Here is a 26464-nt window from a genome sequence, read left to right on the forward strand (position 1 = left end):
TATAATACATTACAGTATTTATCTGCATTTAACATATTTACAACTAGAAGCTTATAAAATAAATCAAAATGAAAGAAATTGAATTTTAAACATTTACTTTCTATGTCCCACTGCATCATCTGGGTACCCATAGGTCTCTGTGGAGACCATTTCTCTATTACCAATTTAGATATTCCAGTCTGCTACTTAAAGCACTAAATAGTTCTCTCTTAAACTCTATAATGCTCAACTTTAGGCAAATCGTGCCAAAACAGTTCCCAAAATATGAGTTCCAACTTACATTTCTGTAAAAAGTGTATGAACCTTCCAATTGCTCCTTATCCTTACCAATATTTGGTATTTTCACTATTTTATATTTTGGTATGTTTATGTTCTACAACCATTGTTTTTTTAGAGCACTTTTTAATACCAAAGAAAATAAAACTAATGTCAACAATAATAAAAAAGCAACTCTTTAGAGTAGAGTCTTTTCATTCTGAATAGCAATATTTCTCAAGGTCTTGTGACTTTATAGAACACAGTTTATCAGTTCTCTGTTCTTGATGTTGCTGTATTTCAATAAACAATTATACTTAGTATTATGTCCTTGTTACACATTAGCAGAATTTGTCCCAAATTTTGCAGAATTTTTCATGAACAGAAGTGGTTTTTATAGAATTGCAATATTAAGAAGCTTTGGGCTTTGAAATTATATCAGAGCTCTTGAGATAACTTGCTATTAGAAATCACATGAATAAACAAGTGGGACTACATCAAACTAAAGTTTCTGCACAACAAAGAAAATAGTCAACAGAATGAAAAGATAACTCATGGAATGGGAGAAGATATTTGCAAACCATGCATCCAATAAGGAGTCAATATCCACAATTAGAAACTTATAAAATTAATACCCACAACAAGAAACTTATAAAATGCAATGTCAAGAAAAAACTAGCAAGTAACCTGATTTTAAAAATGAGCAAAGGACCTGGGTAGTAATTTTTCCAAAGAAAACGTACAAACAGTCAAAAGGTACATGAAAAAACTGTAGTTAATAATACGTAATGCATATTTGAAATTTGCTAAGAAAGTAGATCTAAAGCGTTCTCATCTCACACGAAATGGTAACTATGTGAGGTGATGGATATGTTAATTGGCTTGATTGTGGTAATCATTTCACAGTGTACACATATATCAAATCATCACATTACTCATCTTGAATATATGTAATTTTTGTCAATTGTACAAAGAAATCATATGAGACATTTCAAGACCAAACTAGACAGACATTAATCTGGGAGAGATCAAAATACTTTGTAGGTAAAAGAGCCTCAGGAGGAGGCACTGACCACCAGTTCCTTTTACTTCTATAAGAGCTAATCAAAATTTTCTTACTTGCCCAAAAATGCATTTCTATCCATTTTTGCATTATTATACATTTTGAGGTAATTTCGTGGGTGCAAAAAGTTTACAATTGTCATATATTAAAAACAATGAAGAAAATGTAGTAAAAATAAGTTGAATAGCAGATGAAACCAAAATTGTCAGTTTTATTAAGAGGGGAAGATAAATTGCAGGACTTTGCTTGTGAGAGTGAAATGATGAAGACGCAGAGAGCCCTCAAATTATGCTGCTTTGAGCTTTCTTCACAGTGAAGTAAATATCAGGAGTAGGTAAGGACGTTGGGAATTCTCTGCTTGTATTCTTTGCCCCTTTCTCTACTTTGTTGTTCATTTCTTAATTATTGAAATGTAAGAACTAGCTTGGGTATATTTTTGTTTATGCAATCATATGGGCAATCAAAAGCACTTGAAAAGCACTCCTAAGTTTGCGACTGATTTTTTAATTTGGCCTATGGTGATTTTACTCTTAATACGTTTTTTTTTTTTTTTTTTGTTTTTTTTTTTTTTTTTTTTTTTTTGATTTCAGTATAATCACATTTTGTTTGAGGATTTTTCTTTGGAAATGACCTAAGGAAAGAAGTATAAGAAACTTGAATAAAAGGAGAGATATATTATGTCCCAGGTTCAGATTCAAAATTGTAAAGAATTAATTCTACCTAAAATAAAGTATTAATTCACTGTAATACAAATTAAAATACTTAGCGTATTTGTGTGTGTGTGTGTGTGTGAAGTTTGGCCAGTAGGTCTTAAATTTCCCAGAAATAAAGTACAAAAGAGGATCAGAAAAAATACATGTAAGGAACATTTTAACCACAACTTTATTGTATGAAAAAAAGATTTGCTGCTGCTTCTTTTTTTTCCCATGAAAACACCTATCCTAGGGGGTTGAATGGAAATTGAACAGACATAGGTTACCATTACACTTTAAAGTACTTTAAGAGGAACATTTCTTCCCTTTAACTGTATTTCGGTTTAAGTTGGTCATTTTTCTGCTAAATGAAGGAAGAACCTCGTGCTTTCCCCATCACGGAGAGGGGGCGGAGCATCCTCTAGGAGCTTGGAAGCAAGCTGCGCCCAGCCTGTCTTCGGGGAGGAGCTGCATTACACACAGGCTTCGGAGGCTTCCGTGGAGAAGCTTGGAGGTAATGGCTGTCGTAAATGCTAGTTATTTTCAGAGAGTTCTCGAAGATTTGGAATAAAGGTGAGAAAAGAAGAGAGTGCTGCTTAGGAATAACGGGAAAGGAGTGTCGTTTTGTGAGAGTCCCTGTTTCTGTGAGGGAATTAATATCTGTGTTTTGTGTTCCTTCAGATTATCTTAAAAGTCCACAGTCGGAGAGGTGGTAATCAACATTACACCTGCGGAAAAATATTCTTAAAGAGGTAGCAAAAGCTAACTTTTTAATAGAGCATTTTGTGTTTCCATCAAAAGGCAGTGGTGGCTGAGATAAATGATGAAACAAAACTTGGGAGATTAATTTTCCTTATTTTGAAAAAGGTTACAATAGTCTTAAATGGAAAATTAAATTGTTGGTTGGGTATGTTGGTTTTTTATATTACTTTGAATGTGTTGATTGTGTTTCTAACAAATCTTACTGTTTTGGTGGAGTATGTTAGTAATTTAAAGTAATGAATAACTGTACAAATTCGAGTATCTCTGAGAATTAGTAGTTTGGTTATTAGTCAAGGGATACACAATAACTTAATATAATAGCTTTTTAAATAATGTGCAAAATATGATCTTTGTCTGTATTTCTACTTATCTGTCAAGAGAATTGTACATTCCTATTTGTACTGCAATAGAAAAAATCTAAAAGATCATAACAATAACAGACATACCTTAATATAATAAAACACAACAAACAATATACTTAGTAATAAAGGATGCCTGATAAAAAAGGATGTTAGGGGAAAAAGGAGGAAATTTCCCACTTCTTTCTTCCACATTTTACTTAGCATGTAGTTCCTATGTCAGCATAGAAACTGAGATGAGAACTTAAAATCATGGGGGAAAAGCTACTTTCCCCAAAATAGTGTAAACTCATATAAACAGGGAAAGGTGTTCAAATATGTGGCTAAATAAATGTAATTTCAAATAGTATATTCAAACATGTATGTGATGAGGAAAAAAATTAAAAGGATTAGACTCAAATGTACGCCGTGAACAACTCAGTTTGAGTACTGATGGTGTGTATTTTCATCTTTAGATTTTTATGTACTTTTAGATTCTTTTGGAAATGATAGTGGAGCTGAAAAGGGAATAATCACTTTTGTTACAGACACTTGAGCGAATAGCTACACACACATTCCATTGTCTTTAGCTGCAGTAGGATTTTTCTGTGGGTCTGAGAAGGCTCATTACCTGATTGTTTGTGCTTTTCTTGCAATTCAACTATTGAGGCTATAGTCCAGACTCTGATTCAAGCAGAACATATTTATCTTTATACTCCTGAGGAATAATTCATAAAATGTTTTAAACATATTGTGATATAGTCATATAGTATAGTATAGTATAGTATAGTATAGTATATCTATAATGTTGAATACTACGCAGCTGTAAAAGGAATGAGCTAACTCTAAATGCAATGATTAGAATAAATGTCCAAGGTGGTTTCTAAAAATAAGCAAATTGAAGAATGGCCTGTATCATGTACTCCTATTTGTTTACCAAAAACAAAATGTGCATGCATTAGTACAGCGTATGCAATAAAAATCTGTAAATATACATACCACTTTATTAATTGGAGATATAAGTGTTCTTGTATCTCCACACATATCTCCAATTAATAGAATATTTTAACCTTCTATCTGTTACATTTCCCCATTTTAAAAATTTCATTTTGAAAAGAGCAAGCCTGAATAATTTTCATCAAGAGAAAAACAAAATTTTAGAAATGTGGAAAGAATTTTGTAAAGCAATTCACAAAAAGATGATATGGAAAATAATTATTGATATGGAAAGATGTTCAAATATATTACTGGAGGAATAAAGGGTCTAGTTTCAAAAAGCTTCCACATTGATAAGTATCTACAGAAAAAAATCTAGACATATACAGAGAAAACCGTTACATTTTGACCATTGTTGTGGAGATTTCCTTTCTTCTTTGGAAATCCAAAAGATGTAGAAATATATATACAATATGCATGAGATATATTATAATGAAAAATATTAAAACGAGAACATTATGATCCCACTTTTGTATAACACATGCACAGAACTCTTCAACTGAGAATGAAAAATTCTAGAAGCCTGAGTGTCTGCAGTTCTAGTTCTGGTCACAAGATGGTGCTTGCCAGGTTTCCTAAGCTTTGTCCAGGCAAATATTTTTATGAAGTGGACAAAGCAGTGAAATGTGTTTTGTATTAGCCGACTATGAGACAGCATGTAGTGTGATTGAAATTCCATTCAAAATATTGTAAATATCTAGAAGAAAAATCCCCACCAATAACTGACATAAAGACTCACACAGAAATCATAAAAAATGCTGCTACATAGAGTCTGGCCCATAGTAGAAACAAGTCAATTGTTCTTTCCCTTCTCTCTTTTCTCCACCTCATAATTTTCCTGAAGGATATTATTTTAGCATGAATGAAATAACATAACTGACCCAGAGAGCATTTCATATTGTAATAACATGAAGGAAAACAGATGGCATCTACATTGCAGATGAGATTTCACCTCATTCCTGTGTTTTGGAATAACATGCTTGTTAGAGTTTAGGTAGGGAAATTTATTTACACCTTTTCCATTTCGTTGGTTTGATTCCCTGCCAGCCGAGCCCCAGAAGGACAGTTCAACCACAGAAGTGCCGAGCCAGGTAAAGACCCTGCTGGACAAGCAGTTGGAGTGAGACTCAAGACAGCTGGACCACAGGACCAGACCCACCAGCATCCACGTGACAGTGGGTAAGACTCTTTCCATTTCACAAAACATTTCACGGTATAAACATGTTGAGAACTTGGAGAACAATGTATTTTGCTTCCTGCTCTACAGCCATCATAGCATTTTAAATTAAAAGCCACATTTCATGTAAGGATCATGATAGGTTGAGAATTTGGGGTATACTTCATTTTGTTTCCTGTTCTACAGCTATCATGTTTGTAATTAAGTCATAACTTCTAATTTTCGGAAAGAATCTTATATATTATACCACTATGAAGAAATCATGCAAGAGGCTATTCAGGTGTCTCCCTGAGGACTGACTCTGTAGTCCTTGACAACTATGTTAGGTTGTCATACCATAAACTAGATAACATAGTTTTAAAGGTTTCTTAGAACCTGCTTAAGGTCTCACGACCTTCTTGAATCACCTGTACAGTCATGCATGGCTTAACGACAGGGACATATTCTGAGAAATGCTTCAACAGGCGATTTTATCTGAGAACATTACAGAGTGTACTTGCATGAACTTAGATGGTATAGCCTACTACACACTTAGGCTATATGGTATAGCCTATTGTTTCTATACCACAACCCTGTGTACCATGTTACTGTACTGAATACTGTAGGCAGTTGCAACACAATAGTATTTGTATATCCAAACGTATCTAAATATAGAAAAGTTACAGTAAAAATATGACATAAAAGACAAAAAACAGCATACCTGTATAGGGGAATTACCATGAATGGAGCTTGCAGGACTGGAAGTTATTTTGGGTGAGTCAGTGAGTGAGTGGTGAGTGAAAGTGAAGGCCTAGAACATTATGTACACTACTGTAGACTTGAACACTTAGGCTACAGTAAATTTATTAAAACAAATTTTCTTTCTTTAATGATAAATTAACCTTAGCTTATGGTAACATTTTACTTTATAAATGCTTAAATTTTTAAATCTTTTAACACTTTTGTAATAATACCTTAAAACACTAACACATTGTACAGCAGTAAAAAAAAAATAAAATAACTTATTTCTTCATATCCTTGTTCTATAAGCTTATTTTCTATTTTTGAAAATTTTTTATTTTTTTTTTTGTTTTCAAACTTTTTTTTGTTAAACACCAACACACACATTAGCCTAGGCCTACGCAGGGTCAAGATCATCAACATCACTGTCTTCCATTTACACATCTCGTGCCACTGGAAGGTCTTCAGGGACAGTAACACTCATGGTGATGTTGTCTCCTAGAATAACAATGCCCTTTTCTGGAATACCCCCTGAAAGACCTGCTCTTTGGCTATTTGACAGTTAACACTTTTTTTTCTAAGTAGAAGGAATATACTAAAATAAGATTAAAAAGTATAGTATAGGAAGTACATAAACCAATAGCAATCATTTATTATCATTATCAAGTATTAGGTACATCATATAATTGTATGTGCTATACTTTTATGCCACTATCAGTGTAGTAGGTTGTTTACACCAGCATCACCACAAACAGGTGAGTCATGAGTTGTGCTTCAGTGTTACAATGGCTGTGACCGACATCACTAGGCAACGGGAATTTTGCAGCTTTAGTATAATCTTACAGGAACATCGTCATATATGCAGTTTGTCATTGACTGAAATGTCACTATGCACCACATGACTATATTCTCTTAATATTTTGTAGTGGTTTGACAAACTTAATTCTTTCCCAGCAACCGTCACAAATCTGTGCCTCGTAACGTTGTGCTCTCAGTGAGATTGTTGATGCTGAGCCTCATTGTGTCCGTGAGCTCTCCTTTGGTTACCTTGGATAAACAGGGCAGTAGTGGCAGCTTAGAAAAGATTAGAACCCAGCATTCACTTATGATAACTCAGAGGGTTGCAAAAGGTCAAATTATCCAAGAACAAAAACAATGTCCCTGATACCACCAAAGCTCTTCCCACACAATTCCCTTTTTATTACACAACAGAGAAAATAACGATGGGATATTGCGTTTGTGTTATACTTCTCTTTTTTGTACCCCCCCCAAATATATTCCACATATCTAAAACCACCTATCTGATACCCATTATTCATTCTTCTGACTTGTATCTTGTCTATATTCTGATCGTCTACCTTCGTCCTACTTACGAAAGTAAATTTTTTATGTGATCTCGTTTCTTCTTTGCCATGTTTTAATGCAATCCAATTATCACCCATTGAAAATACTTTATTCAAGCTACTTTGTGAAGGTTCAGGGGGATAAAAGAGGCTACAACAGACCAGAAACGTTTACTATCCCCAGAGCAATAGAATGAGCCTTCTTAAAAAACAAAAACAGAAACAAAAACAAACAAAAAACGGCTTTTCTAGACAAGTAGGTAGCTAAAACTCTTTTTATTATTATATTTTTAAATATATTAGTGGCTTAATGTTTAATATTTGGACAATCTAGGTTAATATAGAGATACAGGTGACCCATGCATCCTTGCTGACTATGCCATCTAGGATATGGGAGATGACAACCTAGCATTGTTGTCAAGGATTGGAAAGTTTTCTCTCCACTGAGCTAATAAAGGTTTCAAACCCACACTGTCTGATTTTTTGGCTGGCTGTCTGAAAACTTAAGAAACATAACCCTGTCATAATGCCTTGGTGATAAACTCTTAAAAGCTAAACACTGGGTCCTGCCAACAGAAATCCGTATCTGACCAAAGAACTCTGTGTCATTTTAAATTTGGTTACCAGGAAAATTTTAACCCAGGCTGACCCTTCTGTTATGAGTCTCTGAAAGAATGATGGCTTCTTTCTTTAGAGTCCCCAACGCAGACAGTTTTCTTTTTTTCCATTTCATCATTACAGGAAGAGATGTGTCAAATGCAGCTCTGTGTCTCTAACCTAAATAGCGAGAATGTGGCAGGAGATGTGTTTACCCACTCACTGTGATAATAAATGGGGCTATGAGGGCCTCACCAACTTTACCTAGTTTTATGATTTTTTATAACATTATCTTAAGAGACCTAAACCTCAGAATCATTATCTATTAGCAATGTGTAGGTTTTAATGCTTCCTGGGAAATAACACCTGAACGTTAAAGGCAATAAAAGTCTAAATTTAAAGCTTAATTTTGTGAGTATGTTGCGAATAAAAAAGCCCAGCAAAAGAGGATAAAAATGCAACTTTCCCATACTGAATTGGCAGCTGCAAACCGCAAAGCACAGGAGCAAGGAATTGCCAATTGTTAATGAGGGTAGAATGAAAATGGCACTTCTCTGTATAACGAATGATTTTCAACCCCTATCCAGGAATCACCGTATCTGAAAGGGAAGTTGCTGCCAGGCCCTATAACACATAAGATACTTCTCATAACTGATCTAAGGCCAAGTGAATGCTATCATGCAGATACGGTCAGTGCAAAAGCATAGTGCAGGCCGGGAGTGGTGGCTCACACCTTGTAATCGTAGCATTTTGGGAGGCTGAGGCAGACAGATCACCTGAAGTCAAGAGTTTGAGACTGGCCTGGCCAACATGGCAAAACCCCATCTCTACTAAAAGTACAAAAATTAGCTGGGTGTGGTGGCACATGCCTGTAATCTCAGCTACTCAGGAGGCTGAGGCAGGAGACTCACTTGAACCCAGGAGGCAGAGTGAGCCAAGATTGTGCCACTGCACCACAGTCTGAGTGAAAGAGCAAGACTGTCAAAAAAAAAAAAAAAAAAGAAAGAAAGAAAGAAAATAAATAAAAGAAAAAAGGCATAGTACATGAAAATACATTTTAATTTGTGTGGGAATGTAGATGGATGTAAGAGATAGAAAGAGGTCAAGGATAGTAAGTATGGTAGTTGCCGAAGATGGTTGTAGTTCACCAATATGTTCACAGAGACGTGAGACTAAGCAATACTCACGCTGGGGTTATTTCTTTTATTAATTAATTAATTAATTAATTAGAGACAGAGTCTCGCTCTGTCACCCAGGCTGGAGTGCAGTGGCGCGACCTTGGCTCACTGCAAACTCGGCCTCCCGGGTTCATGCCATTCTCCTGCCTCAGCCTCCTGAGTAGCTGGGACTACAGGCACCCTCCACCGCGCCTGGCTAATTTTTTGTATTTTTAGTAGAGACGGGGTTTCATCGTGGTCTCGGTCTCCAAACCTCGTGATCTGACCCCGTCGGCCTCCCAAAGTGCTGGGATTACAGGCGTGAGCCCCCGCACCCGACCACGCTGGAGTTATATTCACCAATTTCCTCACAGTTTGAAAGTGAGTGACATCATCTTTGGTTCTACCAAAGAGACAGGATTCCAAGCCCAGGAGGGAGTGAATAATGGTGGAGAGAGGGCATACCTCCTGTTTTGGAGTTAGACTTTGGCTCTGATTTTGTCTCACCCTCTTCCTAGTTTTGTGACCATGGTCATTAGCAAGAGTGCCCATTTCCTTGTTTCCTGGATCTCTATTAGTTGTATCATTTATTTGCTTCTTTGTCAGTCAATTTAGGTAGAAAAATGCCATCTTATTGCTGTTTTCTATTTGCATCTCTTTGATTATTAGGGAAGGTGAATATCTTTTTATGTATTAGTTTTCATCTTTATTTTGAATATTTGGGTTTTGAGGAGTCCCGATATATAGCACCTCCCTTTCTCCACTGAACAAACTGGATAGACAGATATAAAACAAACAGAGTTGCAGATGGAAGCTAAAATGTCAACATTAGTACAAGGGGAAGAGGAAGTTGCAGGGTATTGATTATTGTGAGAATCAAATGGGCTTATTTATTAATTATTACTTTATTTTATTTTATTTTATTTTATTTGAGATGGAGTCTCATTCTGTTGCACAGGCTATAGTGCAGTGGCACGATCTCAGCTCACTGCAACCTCCGCCTCCTGGGTTCAAGTCTTTCTCCCACCTCAGCCCTCTGATTAGCTGGGATTACAGGCACCCACCACCACGCCTGGCTAATTTTTGTATTTTTAGTAGAGTTGGGGTTTCACCATGTTGGCCAGGCTGGTCTCGAACTGCTGGCCTTAAATAATCTGCCACCTAGGTCTTCCAAAGTGCTGGGATTACAGGCGTGATAACAGAACTCCAAATTTAAGCAAACCTACCCAAATAACCTAGAGGTTTGTAGCTGTACAGGAAAGGACAGAGATTCCTGTGGTGGCACCATATGAGCTTGCTCTCAAGGAAGTAAATATTAGGAGTGGGGAAAAATTATTCTCTCAGAACATTGTGAATGGTCTATTTATGTCTTTTGCCCATTTTTACTCTAATTTATTTCTTATTAATATGTAAGAGCTACTTTAGCAATATTTTTGCATTGAAAACAGTTTTTTTCAAGTTTATTCTATATTTTCAAATTTGGCTTATTGTGTTTTTACCAATAAGAATTTTTTTGTCTCCAATTTCAGGATATTCAGATACATACATATCTCTTTAAGGATTTTGTTGATGTTTTATATTTAGAAATGACTTTAGTTGAAAAAACGATGAAACTTTCTGAAAGATGAATGAGAAGACCTGAATAAAAAGGGAGACATACATCATGAGCCAGGGCCAGGAGAATTAAAATTTCAGGGAATTGTTTATCCCCCAAATAATGTATTAATTCATTGCAGTACAAATAAGAATGTAGAGGGGTTTTTTAATAGAGCTTGACCAGTTGGATCTTGAAATCGTTTTTAGAAATAAGTTGCCAAAATAGGCAAGAAAAATATGTAAAAGATGTTCTTTACTGAGTCTTTATGATAAAGGCATTTCTACCTTTTTTTTACCGCAGAAAATCACCCACTCTTGTAGTTTGAATGTAAATTACACAGACACATGTTGCCATTCCGCTTTCAATTGCTTTAAAAATGATAATCTTTTCGCTTTAAGGGAATTTCAGTTTAACTTGGTGATTCTCCACCCTTTGAGGGAAAGGCCCCCTGCTATTCCCATCACTGGGGGGGGCGGAGCCTCGTCGGAGCCGCTCCGAAGGGAGCTGTACCCGGCCGGTATTGGGGGAGGGGCAGCATTTCAAGAGGCTGCAGCTGACAAGAAGCTTCAAGGTAATGGCTGTCTCAAAGCCAGTTATTTTCTGGGAATTTCTTCGGGCCTTGGTGTTAAAGTAAAAGAAAGAAGAAAAAAAAGAAATAGAGATTGTTGCCTGACAGAGGTGGGAATGGAATATGGTTTTGTTTGAACTGCTGTTATTGGAACGGAATTAATCCTCTGGAATTTTTGTTTCGCCCGATATTTTTAAAGTCCTCCGTGTGGGAGTGGGCGATCAGATTACAGCTTCTAAATTAAGACTTCGGTAAGACGTGCTGTTCCTGTTAATTTTTTACGTGGCATTACATATTTCTACCTTTGTTACAGATTTTATTATATTTTGACTTAAACGCATTATTCTACGCAAAAAAAAATGATAGAAAAATGTAAACACACAAAGAGAATGACATATAGGGACACAAATATAAATGTACGTGAACATGGAAAGGGATTCAGATATGCCGTCGAGTGATAACACTTGTAAAGATGTGTATTAGTTTTCCTTAGGAAGGGAACTAAACTCCCGAGTTAAAGTCAGCATCTCTGAGTGTTCATCTCTGAGTGTTCAGATTATGGAAGTTTTTTTAAAATCTATTTTTCACTAGTTTCAGCATTTTTAGAGTTGTTTTTATTCGTGCTCATTTTTATAATAAGAGCAAAATAAAGCCAAAAGAGTTTACCCATTTTGTTTCAAATGCGTGGACACACATAGACACCGCAGACACGCTCCCATACTCCCTTGTCTTTTGCCAATAGTGGAATTTTTCCTGGACCTGATCAAGTGGGTAGCCTGGTTGCTGTGTCAACTACAGCCCTGCATGTGTCCTCCCTGCAGCCCGTCCTTTCAGTCCACAGGTACAGCCATGGTCAGCAAGAGCCACTTTTCTATATCATCTAAGTTTAAGAGTGAGAAACGGATAGGATTTGGTTTATTTCTATGAACAGTTTTAAAAGTATTATGTACTATGGTGCATCCATACAATGGCATGTTATATAGCTGACAAATGAAAGTATGAACTTGTAGTGACTTGAAAAGATTTCTGAGAAGTAAAAAGAGTAAACTGCAGAATGGTAAGCACCATATTATGTCATTTAAACATAAAAGACTACATTAATATATGTGTAACCAAATCAGAAAAAATATAAACCAGCCTGCTAATGGAATTATTTGTTCAGTTGAAGAGATAGGGCAGGCTTTACTATCACTATTTAAAAAAAAATTCTTAATACATATTTAGTCTTTTTTTTAAAACAAAATCGGAAAAAAGATTGAGGTAAAATGTTGCAAAGTTGGGGGAAAATTGCATTTGAAGTGATTCACTAAAAAAATCACATTGAAAATACTTTTAGTATGCAAAAATGTTTAAACCATGAGCTTAAGCAGGACAAAAAGCTGATTTGAAATCATATGCATTCATATGTTTATGTAAAGAAAAAATATGGAAAGATATACAGGAAATAATATCTTTCCAGAATTATACTTTCTTTTTATATATCTTACTCATATTTTCCATTTTCAGTAACCATGCAATTATATTTCTACAATCCGACCATTGTAGGTGAAGAGATTCAGATTCCGTTTTTTACGTAATGCATAACAAAACTAAATTTGAGCATGGTATATTCTAGAAGCCTGAGAAAGCTGCTTGCTGGCAGGATGTAGTTCCCACCGTTCTCCCACAAGGATGTTGTAGTAACAGTTCTGTTTCTCATCACAAGATGGCGCTTGCAAGATATCCTAAATTTTCTCCAGACAACTATTTTTATGAAGTGAGCAAACAAAACAATGAAATGTATTTTATTATCAGACTGTGAGACAGCACGTAGAGTGTGATTCAAATTCCACTCAAAAAATTGTATATGTCTAGAAGAAAAGCCTCACTCAAGAACTGATGTGAGGACTTAAACAGAAATCTTAAAAAATGCTGCTACATAATCTGCCCCATAGTAGACACAAGTCAATTGTCCTTTCCCTTCTCTCCTTTTTCCACCTTGTAATTTTCCTGAATGATATTATCTTCGCATGAGCCAAATAACATAACTGACAAAGAGAGCATTTCATATTATAAGAACATGAAGTGAAAATAGATGGCATCTACATCACAGATGAGATTTCACCTCATTCCTGTGTTTTGGAATGACATACCTGTTAAAGTTTAGGCAGGGAAATTTATTTACACCTTTTCCATTCCATTGGTTTGATTCTCTGCCTGCCTTTATCAGAGATGCACTTGTCATGGGAAATCTGCGTGTGATGCCAGGTGAGCCTCAGAAAAACAGTGGAACCACAAAAGTGGCAAGCAGGGTAAGGGCCCTGTCAGACAAGCAGTTGGAGTAAGAATTAAGATAGCTGAATCTCAGTGCCAGACACACTACTATCTATGTGACAGTGGGTAAGGCTTTTCCAATTTCACAAAGCATTTCATGGTAAAAACATTCTAAGTTGAGAATGTGGGATACAACTGATTTCACTCTGGCTCAGTAGCCATAACATTTTAAATTAAAAACTACAGATTCTAATGTTGGGAAAGAATTATGTATGCTAAACTCCTGTAGGAAAAGTATGCAACCAGTCATAATGATGTCTAATTATGGAAGACTTGGATGTCCCAGCCATCTGCCTGACTCTCAAGAAATCCTTAAAAACAATCCTTTCCAATGGGTGGCCATGGCAACCATTCTGAGTCTCTGACTTCTAAGCTTATTCTCTTAATAAGGTCGTTGTTGTCTGGATTAGTCCAGGGGGCGCAGACCCCCAGTATCTGTGTCTGGCTGCATTGGGTATACAGGGCAGCACTGTTAGCTTAGAAGAGTCGAAAGAGGATTCCTCTAGAATAAGCCTTAAGAGTCTCCAAAGTACAAAAATATTCATTAATAGGAATAGTGTCCCCAACATATTCCCCAGCTTTCCCTGGACATCTCTCACCACCCTCTCATACACACATACATCCATTCCTTAGATGTAATAACTATAATAAGGGCTACAAGCTGGGGCATTATAGAACTACTCTTCTTTTCTTAGATTTTTAAATATTTTCCCCCAACCACAATATGTTTATTTGTCTTGTGCCCAGTATTTATTCATCTTTTGTCTTCTCCATTTCCATTGTCCATCTTCCTAGTCTTTTGAGAGAAGAAATCCATTTGCTTATTCTTTTTTCTTTGCCTTTCCTTTAAATGTATACCCTCTAGTATTGCCTATTTGAAATTACTTATTCAAGCTTCCTTGTCAGTTTTCAGGGAGGCATGAACAAGCCACAGAAGAAGAAAACTATTTAGTAGCCCTAAGGCGATAGAGGCCTCTAAAACCACTGCTTTTCTGGTTAAACCAGACAAACACAGACTAGTGACGTAAGAATTTTTGTTAGATGATTGAAAGTTCACTGATTGATTTCTAACCTGTATCCAGATAATAATTCAGATCTATGGTTTATTTGAAACTTTTTTCTTGTCCCCTTTTTTTATATGTCCATATCTACCTCTTGCTTCACACTTAAATTGTCATTGAACTTTAAAAAATTATTCTAAAATATTTTGATATTTGGTAGCACTAGTTGTCCCTCCAGTCTGCTAGTAAAGTCAGAACTCGGTCCTAAACCCATGTCTCTATATCTGTTTGTGAATTTGTAATACGTAAGAACTTTGCCATAATACTTGCCTGAGGAACTCTGAGGTTTAGACACTGAATCTTTAACAGTGTGTCATATCTCCTTACTAAAGAACTGATAAGTACCTTTATTTAGAGTGGTGGTGTGTCCAGAGTTGGTTCCTTCTGATGGGTTCTTGGTCTCACTGACTTCAAGAATGAAGCTGCGGACCTTCCTGGTGAGTGTTACAGCTCTTAAAGGTGGCATGGACCCAAAGAGTGAGCAGCAGCGATTTATTGTGAAGAGTGAAAGAACAAAGCTTCCACAGCATGGAAGGGGACCTGAGCAGGTTGCCGCTGCTGGCTGGGGTGGCCAGCTTTTATTCCCTTATTTGTCCCCGCCCATGTCCTGCTGATTGGTCCATTTTACAGAGTGCTGATTGGTGTGTTTACAATCCTTTAACTAGACACAGAGTGCTGATTGGTGCATTTTTACAGAGTGCTGATTGGTGCATTTACAATCCTTTAGCTAGACACAGAGCGCTGATTGGGGCATTTTTATAGAGTGCTGATTGGTGCATTTACAATCCTCTAGCTAGACACAGAACATTGATTGGTGCGTTTACAGTGCTCTAGCTAGAAAGAAAAGTTATCCAAGTCCCCGCTTGAACCAGGAAGTCCAGCTGGCTTCATCTCTCAGTGGCAGGAATAATTTTTGTCCTGTCCTGGCTCTTTTTCTATGGGTATCTCAGAGAATGGTGGAGTTAAGAGAGGACTCCTTTTTACTTTAAATTCCCCAGGGCAAACCCCAGATGGATTTTCCTTCTTGCTTGTTTATGCCAGGAAGAACACTGCAGTTTAGTCTGTTTACTGGAATATGCAGCGTGTAGTAGAGCTTTGTTTGTCTATGCACTGTAATGATGGGATTGTGAGGCCCTCATCAAACTTGTTTCCATTTTATTCCTTTAAAAAATGTTTCCCTTTCCATCATCCTGTCTTGACTCCTAATAGTTTTATTTATTAGCATGTGTAAGTTTTGCCTGGGAATATCTACACATTACCTGGGAAGTATAAAATCTCCAGTGTGGCAGGTTTATCCCTTTATCCCTCTAAGTCACTAGCTGGTAATTTTTCTTTTTATTCATATACATTTTACCAGGGATTATGGAGTCTCTTTCACCCTGGCAGTGAATCACTATATCTGGCTTACCATTTTCTAAACTTGGGATGCTCATTATTACTAAGGTTTTCCTGATGTTCTTCCTCTTCAGGTGGGCTGATATTCAGCCAGTTGACATTAATAAGATTGAACTCTTTTTTTACAGTGAGATTCAGTTGTTACTTGTCTGTGCTTCTGCCTTGGGGAGGTCATTGAATATTTTGATTATCTATGAAATGTCTAAGATTCCTTGCTTTACCAATGTCTGTGGCCTCCTCATTGTCTTTGGGAGTGTTCTAACTGGACTGTTTATGCTTGTTGTATGGGCCTTATGCACTAAAATAATGACTTTTATTTATTCTATAACCACTCTGTTTCCCTGTCATATGTTACTCAGCTTCTGCTTTTAACTGGGTATATATTCTTAACTAGATCATTATCTCCAGATTGTAGCATTTTGTTTTCTACTTCTTTCTTCCTCCCTATTTCCTTCCTTCCTTCCTTCCTCTCTTTCCACTCATATGGTTTAGTGGCATGTGAGAACTTCAGTGTGGTTAGAGGCTCTGCCAGTGGGGATAAATTTCATGTACTGTATAATGCTGATGTCATCTGGTTTCTTGACATATGTCCTGTGCTAACTAACTCTCAATGAAAGAGATAATTAGTGAAGACATGTATTTTTAAAAAGTTATATAACTGCATCAAAAGTCACATGTTGTAGATGCCCCCCATGCTTTAAAGCAATTCAGAAATAGAAGTTAATAAAAATTAATAAAATAGATCAAAATAATTTACATTTTTAACATATTATTTCTGCACTACAGAGGGTATTTTTACACATATCTTGTGGAACCCACAGTCTTCTTTGGCAATCATTGATTCAAAGTACAAATCAAAATCCCTATATGTATCCAGATTACTCTCACAGAAAAATACAAATGTCTTATATTGTCATATTCTGATTGGATGACTTTTTAAGACTCGGGTTTAAAGAGGTATAGTTTACATAGAGTTAAAGTCACTCTTTTAGATGTACGGTTTGATAAGCTTTGAGAAACATATACCATCATGTAACTACCAATACAGACAATCTGTATAACCTTTCCTTTACTCCAAAATGTTCCCTCCTGCCCCATTGTAGTCAATCCCTATCTCTGTCAGTTCCTGACAACCACTGATTTGATTTCTGTCCCTATAGTTTTTAGTTTTCCAGAATGTCATACAAATGGAACCATAAAGTATATAGCCTTTTACATCTGGCTTCTTTGACTTAGCATATTTTTAAAATATTCACCAATGTTGTTGCATATATCAGTAGTTTATTTCTTAATGTAGCCGAGAGGTATTCTATCATATGGATGTTCTGCAATTTGAGTATCCACTCACCAGTAGATTTGTAGTTTTTGGCAATTATGATTAAAGTTGTTAAACATTCTACAATAGGTCTTTGTGTGTACACAAGTTTTCATGTCTCTTGAGTAAATACTTAGGAGTGGGATTTCTTGTTTTTATGATAGGTGTGTGCTTAACTACATTAGAAATTGTCAAATTGTTTTCTAAAGTAACTGTGACGTTTTAGATTTCCACCAGCAGTGTATGAAAGTTCCAGTTGCTACACATCATTGCTAGAAGTCCATACTGTCAGGATTTTATTTTATTTTTAATATTAGCTATTCTTATAAAGGTGTTAGTGGTGTCTCATTGTGGTTTTACTTGCATATCCTCAATTACTAATGGTGTTGAGCATATATTCATGTGTTCACTTGCCATTCATATGTCTTTTCTGATGACGTGTCTATTTAAATTGTCTATTTTTATTTGGTTATTCAATAATAATCTTATTTTTGAATTTTGAGTTCTTTATATATTCTGGATAAAAGTCTTTCATTACATAGGTGTTTTGCAAGTATTGTCTCCCACTCTGGGTTTCCTTTTCATTTTATTTTTTGAAAAGAAGTTGTTTTCAAGTTCAATTTATTAATTTTTTATGGTCCATACTTTTTAAATCCTAATAAATCTTTGCCTAGACCAAAATGTTAAAGATTTTCTACTTTTTTTACAAGTTATAATTTTTGATTTTATATTCAGGTCACTAACCCATTTTGAGTAATTTTGTATATCTTCTTAGCTGAGGGGAAAAGAAGAATATTTTGGCATATGATGTCCAGTTGTTCCAGTACCATTTGTTGAAAAGACTACCATTTCTTCATTTAATTACCTTTGTCCAAAATCTGTTGGTCATATTTGATGGCCTGTTTGGATTCTATTGATCTATAGGTCAGTCCTATGTCAATAACAAACTCTCTTAATTACCATAGTCTTGAAATCAGGTAGTATGAATCTTCTAACTTTTGTATTTTTTTCTCAAAATTTGTCTGGCTGTTGTGGTTCATTTGCTTTTTCCACATACATTTTGGAGTTCACTTCTCAATTTCTATGAAAAACCTACTGGGATTTTTATTGAGATTGCAATAATTCTACAGGAATGTTGGGGAGATACAACATCCTAAAAATCAGTATTTCAATTATTCTGTCAAAGAATGTGGTATATTTTTCTATTTATTTAGGTCTTATTTAATTTATGTCATCAGTGTGTTGAAGTCTTCAGCGTACAAATCTTGTACATAGTTATCCTCCCTTAGTATTTCCCAGTTTTTGATGATATTACAAATGGTACTTTTTAAAACTTGAAATTCCAAATTGTATTGTATAGAAATAAAATAAATTATTTTATATTGACTTTATGTCTGGCATTATTGTTAAACTTATTTATTAGGTTTCATAGTTTCGTAGCTTTTTTTTTGGTATATCTATTGGGATTTTCTACATAGATCATCTTGTCTGTAAATGCAATTTTACTTCTTCCCTTCCAATCCATATGCAATTTATTTATTTTTCAGGCCTTATTGTATTGGCTAGGATCACCAATGTAATGCTGAATAAAAGCAGTGGAAGCAAACATCCTTGCTTTGTTTCTGATTTTAGGGAAAAAGCATTCTGTGTTTCACTATATGTTAATCATAGGTTTTTTATTTTATTTATTTATTTTTTTGTAGATGCCTTTAATCAGGTTGAGGAAGATCCATTAAACTCTTACTATGCTAAATGTCTTTTATCATTATTTGTAGAATGTTGTTCATGCTTTTTCTGTAAAAATTGAGATTTTTTTTTTCTCCATTTGAATCTGTTGATATGGTGAATAATATTGATTGATTGATTTGCAAATGTTGAACCATCCATACGTTCCCAGGATAAACTCCATTTGGTCATAATGTATTATTCTTTTTCTTTATCATCAGCTTTGATTAATAGCATTTCATTAAGGACTTCTGTGTCTATGTTTATGAGAGATATTGATCTGAAGTTTTCTTTATTTGTTATTTTCTAGTTTGGGTATCAGGTTAATGCTGGTATTATAAAATATGTTGGAGAGTTTTTCCTCCTTTCCTCACTCAATTGTCATCTGGCTTGCATAACTTATATTATTTGTGCTTCAGTTGGAGCCTGGAGTGCTACAGGATTTTTTTCAATGATTCTCCACTCTAAATTTTCAGTAGTCTCTTCATACTTGTGCCACCAGCGGAGGGTCTCTCTTCTTACTCTTGTTCACATGACAGCAGCTCACTGCCGTTATTATCAGGTGCTAGGCTCATGGTGAGGTAGGAACTACTGTCTGTTGTCCTGTCTAGCCACAGTCTTAGCGGGGCTCTATGAACATGGACCTTTAGGGTAAGCCTTTCTCAGCATTCTTTCCTCTCCCCATGGCAGCTAACCTCTGATTTGTATATGTGGTTGGTCTTTGGTCAGATATATCTTCTTGCCTCTTTCTCAGCAATAGGTGAACACTGCTTTTCATTCATGTAAGAACTGGGTTACAGAGGGTTTCCTCCAGGGCAGGGGTTTTTCCCTTCTACTTCTCCCGGAGCAGCAATGGATCTCTGCCGTTGTCCTGGAAATTAGGGAGTTTCCTATCTCTCCCTCCCAGGCAAGTAAGTTTTGCTTCTACCCCTCCACCAGAAGCAAGAGATTTTTGCCTGGGTTCAGGAGAGGGTTTGCTGCTTCTCCTCTAGTGTCTTAAGGCTTTGCTTCTCATGACAGAAGGGTTTTGTGGGGTTGTATGTCTGTCCCCCAGCAACAGCTGATTACCTTCTGCATACCAGAACCAGTGACGTGGACTCTTTTAGGTCTCCTCCTTTGTCCCGAGTAATTTTTCTGAGCTTCTGGTTAAAGACTGTGAAAAAGAACTTGGTAGTAAGTGTGTAAGTGTCTGGGGTTCCAGATATTCCAAACTGACAAAGCTAACCCATGCTTTACTTTTAAAAGTTCATTAAAATTTCAGCTTGTATGACAGTCACTTCTGTCTCCATGCTTGGACAAAGGTTCATATGTTTTGTCTTTCTTTAAAGGGGCTGGTCACCGTTTGGAATTCACTTTAACTCAGTTCCCTGATAGGCTCAAGGAAAGTTATGATTTTGTAGGTTGTCTAGACATTTATCATTATTAAGTTATGAATGACTTTCTCTTACATCTTTTTATATCCTAAGTGGAAGTGCAATTGGTGCTTTTGAAAAAAATATGTGTATGGGTGTTATTTGGGGATTTTTTGTTATTAAGTATGCTTTAGGAAGAAGCAGATGCTTTCTAAGGCATACTTGCAAAGACTTGCTTTTTATATAATGGTTATTACTACAGTTTTTCATTTAAATTTTTATTATTTGAATTGCTATACATTAAAATTATACTTTAAAGTATGATACACTATACTTGACCATTTTTTGTATCCAGTTCTCTGGATTTTAACATTTATAAAGATTCATATAACCACCACCACAGTCAAAAAAGTTTCATCACCCTCACAACTTCCTTGGCCTGTCCTTTTATAGCCACACCCTTCCCCACCTGTAACACCTGGCAACACTGATCTTTTCACCACAGCTATACTTTTGTCTTTTTGAAAATGTCATATAAATGAAATCATAAGGTATTATAAACACACCCTAGGTGACCCACCCCTTATATATTCCCCACGGTAAGAAAACACTTTTAGCTTTTATCATTGTTGTCATTATTAATAATAATACTAATGTTGTTATACAGAGTGAGTTCGTTATGGCCCTCTCTTCCAGGAAATAACCATCTAATTATTAAATAAGATCATATGTCGAGTGCTTGAGAACATTGCCTGGCATATAGAAAACTTGTATAGGTATTAGATATCATTATATCTGTAATGATATCTATCTTTATCATAAAAATATTAATAGTACAATATTAGCATTTGCTATTATTGGTTATCATTTTTCTCCACCTCCTTCTACAAATTGGTGAAATAGAAAATATTATTCATGGAATTAATCTTTTCCTTTGCATTTCATTTTGAAAATGGTGCCATAGTATAGCATTTCCTGAATTATGTGCAATCTAGAAAATATCCAAAATAAAGCAAAAAAAAATTTTAACATAATTATCATACTCTGTATGCAGTTGTTTTTTTCCAAACATGTGAAATGAAGACAGAATGAAAAATATTACATTATAAAATATATAGTAAAATAAATCTCATCATTTAAATAAAGCCATATATATATTGACCTGATAATCCTCTTTAGATTATATATTAATACCTCAAAAGCATTGAAAGAATTAATTGTATAATAAGAATTATATTATTTTCATTTTTTTTTTTTTTTTTTTTTTTTTTTTGAGACAGAGTCTCGCTCTGTCGCCCATGCTGGAGTGCAGTGGCCTGATCTCGGCTCACTGCAAGCTCCACCTCCCGGGTTCACGCCATTCTCCTGCCTCAGCCTCCCGAGTAGCTGGGACTACAGGCGCCCGCCACCACGCTCGACTAATTTTTTTTTTTTTTTTTTTTTTGTATTTTTAGTAGAGATGGGGTTTCACCGTCTTAGCCAGAATGGTCTCCATCTCCTGACCTCGTGCTCCACCCGTCTCAGCCTCCCAAAGTGCTGGGATTACAGGCATGAGCCACCGTGCCCAGCCTTTTCATTGTAATTTTTGTAAGATCAACTATTTTGTTCTCGTACTAGAAAAAAAGACTGGAAAACAGAGAGACTTTGGTAAGATACAAGTTTAATGTTCCACTAACTTAAAGAGATTGGAATGAGGTGATCCCATTATTGAGTGGTTTAGGGTCACACGTCCCTAGTGAGTTGCATCCTTTTCTGAAGTCACTTTGTGGTCCAGAAAGGTTGCCTGAACTCTCTCTATCATGATCAAATTCTGGGAAGCAAGAGAAAGGGGGGAAGTGGAAAAAAAAATGCCCAAGCTGGCTATTTATCCCCCTTTAGAGATGCCTTCTCTAGAATCTTCTCAGCAAATTTCTGCTTGCGTTCTTTGGCAAGAAATTCCATCACATGACCATGGCTTGCAGTGAGGGAGTCTGGAAAAGACAATATTTTAGGAGATTAAACTGCCACCTTCAATACAACTAGTGTTCTGCTAATGAGGAAGAATGCAAAGAGTGGATCCTGGGTGAGCAACTAGAAGCTTCTGTCTCATTCATTACAAATATGATATACGATTGAAAAAAAAAAAAAAAGCATTAAACCAGTAACAGAAGTCTATAAAAGATTGGAAGGGAAAATTTCCTATGGCAGAGAGAACACTACATGTTTGTCAACCTCTGTCTCATTTTTCTCCTGGAGTCACCGGGAGATTACCTTCCCCAGCCTCTATGCCTGTTAGGGCTCCATGCCTAAATTCTGGTTAGTGGACTGTTAACTAGCAGTGATGTTTGCCAGACCTGACCACTAAAACCTTCCATATGGCTCTCCATCTTCCCTCTTGTTTAGGCTGTTAGCTAGATGTAAAGAATGCAATGAAGGTCTTTAGGACCCAAGTAGATGGTAGGGCCACAGGATGGAAGAAGACTGGATCTCTTAATGACTGCTTAGAACAGAGAAACTTGCCCCTATTTGGCCCCGTGATGCCTTACATTGAACCTTGACATCAGCAAAATAAACTTTTGGGGGATTGAACCTCTGAGATTTAAGGGTTGTTTATAGCACAAAGCATTGTATACTCTTAATTATTAGAGTCCCCAGTAATACACCAGCCTAGAGATGGCTTTCATTGATTTATTGATATTTTTATTTTAATATTAATGCTTATATAAAGGTAAATGTTAAAATTGTAATTATATATATATGAGTAATACTACATATTATATGATACAGAGGCCAAATAAAATGCTTTATTCCCCAAATTATCACTAGTGATAATTAAAATTGACTTTCTGAGTTAAATCAGAAATCTATACTTAAATTTCACATAGAATTTTGATGAATAGAATGTGCAAAATATATTTCAGACCTGTAAATAAAAACGTAAATCTAAAAAAATTAATTCCCCTCACATTGAATCACCCAAGTAAAAACAACAAAACTTAAGAAACAGAATTGTCGATTATTGATGAGGACATATGAAATGAGTGCTTTCCTGGTAAGCCAATGATTTTAACATCTAGCAAGAAATAATCACATATGTGAAGAGATCTCTGAAACTTTCCTGAAGAGTTTAAGAGAAGAACTGAATAAAAGTAGAGACATACCATGTCCTGGAAAGAGAAAGATAAAAAAAAAGAATTATAAAGAGATAAAGTCTCCCTCAAATAATGTACAGTTTTTGTGTAATCCAAATCAATATCCTTAGCGGTCCATTTTAATGGAGCTTGACCGGCTGGATTTAAAATTCACCTATGAGGTTAAGATGCCAGAGATGGCAAGAAAAAAATATGTAAGGAATATTAGTACCTGGGTTTTGATTATATGATAAAGTGATTTGCTGCCTCTTTTCTTCAAGAAATCACACACCCTAAGGTTTTGAATAGAAATTAAGCACACTTGTTGACATTTCACTCAAAAGTTTTTTAAAAAGGAACATTCCTGCAGTTCAACACTTCAGCGGTTTCTCTTGGCAATTCCCCCTCCCCTGATTCAGGGAGGGGCTTTCTGTTCTTCATAGAGCCAGGGGGCGGACCCTTCTCTGAGCCTCTAGGAAAGGAGCTGTGCCTGGCCAGTCTTGGGGGAGGAGCTGCATTTCACCAGACTGCAGCTGACAAGAAGCTTCAAGGTAATGGCTGTCTTAAAGCTATTTATTTTCTAGTGACTTCTCAGGATCTTAGAGTAAAGATGAGAAAAATAGGAGTGGCAGTCTTGCATTGGTGGGAAAGGTGTGTGGTTTTGAGAAGTGCTGGCATTTTCAAGGAGTTAATCCTCTGGAATTTTTGTATCTTCCAATGCTTTACAAGTCCACAGTGGGAGAAGGGGTGATCAGATTACAGCCTCTAAATTAAGGCTTCAGTGCAGCATGACTTTTCCTGCTAATTTATTGAGTTGGCATTCCCTGTTTATATTGTTAGACACTCCGTTATTGTTTGAATGTTTAGGCATTTATTAATTTGCACAGAAAAATAACTTAGAAGTATTTGACAACATGGGGGGAAATACACCTATAAGTTGATTGATACATAAAAAGACTGTATGTGTCACATGTTCATGAGCATAGAAAAGGGATCAAATATGTAGTTGAGTGAAGATACTTTCACATAATATATGCATGTATATATGTGATTTTTAAAATCTGGGAGAAAATAATCTCTCATGTTAACAGCATTTCTGTGTGACCAGGTCACCATTGCAATATTATTTTTTAACCTATTTCAGCATCTTTAGAGTAGATTACTCAGTGATTATTTTTATAATCATGAAAGAAAAATGAAGCTGAAGCAGCATACCCATTTTGTTTCAAGTACATAAACACACACAGACACACAAAGACATGCTCCCATATCCCCCCATCTTCTGCCAATAGTGGAAATTTTCCAGGACCTGATCAAGTGGGTAGTGTAGTTGCCGTGTCAACTACAGTCCTGCATGTGTCCTCCCTGCAGTTTATTCTTTCAGATCACAGATACCAGCGTGGTCAGGAAGAGCCATTTTTCTGTATCATCTAAGTTTAAGAGTGAGAAACAGAGGATTTGGTTTATTTCTATACACAGTTTTCAAAATATGTGGCATGGTACATCTATACAATGAAATACTATGCATTTGGCAAATGTCTGAGAAACAGTATAAGGTGAAAAAAATTATATAATAGCACATACTATATGTTCTCACTTAAGAAAAAATATGTATGTTAGTATACCTATGTATGTTACTACAACCAAATCAGGAAAAACATATCTATGAAAGTTTTAACAGGATTACTTGTATAGTTGTAGAGACAGGGTTGGCTTTACCATTTTCTACTCTTTAAAATTATTTATATATATTTATTTGGGGTTTGTTAAATCTTCAGGGAAATATTGAGATAAAATGCTACAGGCTTGGGGGAAAACCTCATTTAAAGTAATTTATATCAAATTATGTGGAAAATCTTGAGGTGAAAGATGTTCAAGCTATGCTCTTGAGTGGGATCTGAGGCTGGTTTCAAATTTTCAAATGAGATACATTTATCTTTTTATGTAAAAATGTTCTAGAAATACATATAGAAAATATTCCTAGCAGTTATTTGTCTAGGGTTGTACTTTATTTTGCATATATCTTTCTGCATCTTCTCAATTTTTAATAAGCTTCTGGATGTTTTCATAATCAGAAACACTGTAGTTGAAGACATTATGATCTGGTTAGAATCCCACACAACAAAACCTTAAATTTAACGTAGAAAATTCTAGAAGCCTGAGAAGACTCCTGGCTAACTGGATGTAGTCCTTATGGAATAAGGATGGAAACTACATCTGATAGTGAGTGAAGTTCCCTTCAACTCATGAGTAATTCTGGGTGTCATCATAAGAGGGCACTTGACAGATTTTCTAAATTTTCTCCAGCCAACCATTGTTATGAAGTAGACAAACAAAGCAATGAATCTATTTTGTATTAGTAAACTATGAGACAGCATGTAATTGCAATTCCACTGAAAAAAAACTGTATGTGTAAAGAAGAAAACTTCCACATGATAACTGATGTGAGTATTCAAACAAAATCTACATGCTGACTCATACCACTCCACCATACTTTTCTTCAGAGATGATTTCAACATAAACTAAATAGCATAAATTTATCCCAGAGAGCATTTCAAATTATAAAACTCAGAAGGAAAATAAACATGGCATCTACATCACAGATGAAATTTTGCCTCATTCCTATGTTTTAGAATTACATACCTGTTAGAGTTTAGGTAGGGAAAATTCTTGATGCCTTTCCCATTTCGTTGGTTTTATTCCCTGCCTTCCTTTTGAACAGCATAGGTTAATATCAGAGATGCACATGACCTGGGCAATCTGCATGTGATACCAGCCAAGCCCCAGGAAGACAGTACAGCCACAGAAGTGCTGAGTCTGGTGAAGGCCCTTCTGGACAAGCAGTTGGAGTGAGAATCAAGACAACTGGACCACAGGACCAGACCCACCAGGATCCACGTGACAGTGGGTAAGACTCTTCCAATGTCA

At 35.8% G+C, this 26464-nt stretch overlaps 1 protein-coding gene across 4 annotated transcripts in view; it reads left to right on the top strand.

Moving 5' to 3' along the window:
* The first annotated feature begins 1980 nt into the window (after positions 1-1980).
* PWWP3B (PWWP domain containing 3B) overlaps positions 1981-26464 on the top strand; it is a 29243-nt gene continuing 4759 nt past the window's right edge. Inside the window, exons 1-4 of one of the 4 annotated variants that reach the window (XM_009198053.3) lie at positions 1981-2583; positions 2692-2762; positions 5154-5285; positions 26259-26444. The gene's annotated coding sequence lies outside the window, so the exon portion shown is untranslated. Of the gene's footprint in view, positions 2763-5153; positions 5286-10621; positions 11517-21943; positions 24088-26258; positions 26445-26464 lie in introns of those variants that run through there. The other 3 variants (XM_031660958.1, XM_009198055.4, XM_009198054.4) reach the window with 3 other exon arrangements.

The sequence above is a fragment of the Papio anubis genome, chromosome X, assembly GCF_008728515.1.
Source record: "Papio anubis isolate 15944 chromosome X, Panubis1.0, whole genome shotgun sequence".
Taxonomy (NCBI): domain Eukaryota; kingdom Metazoa; phylum Chordata; class Mammalia; order Primates; family Cercopithecidae; genus Papio; species Papio anubis.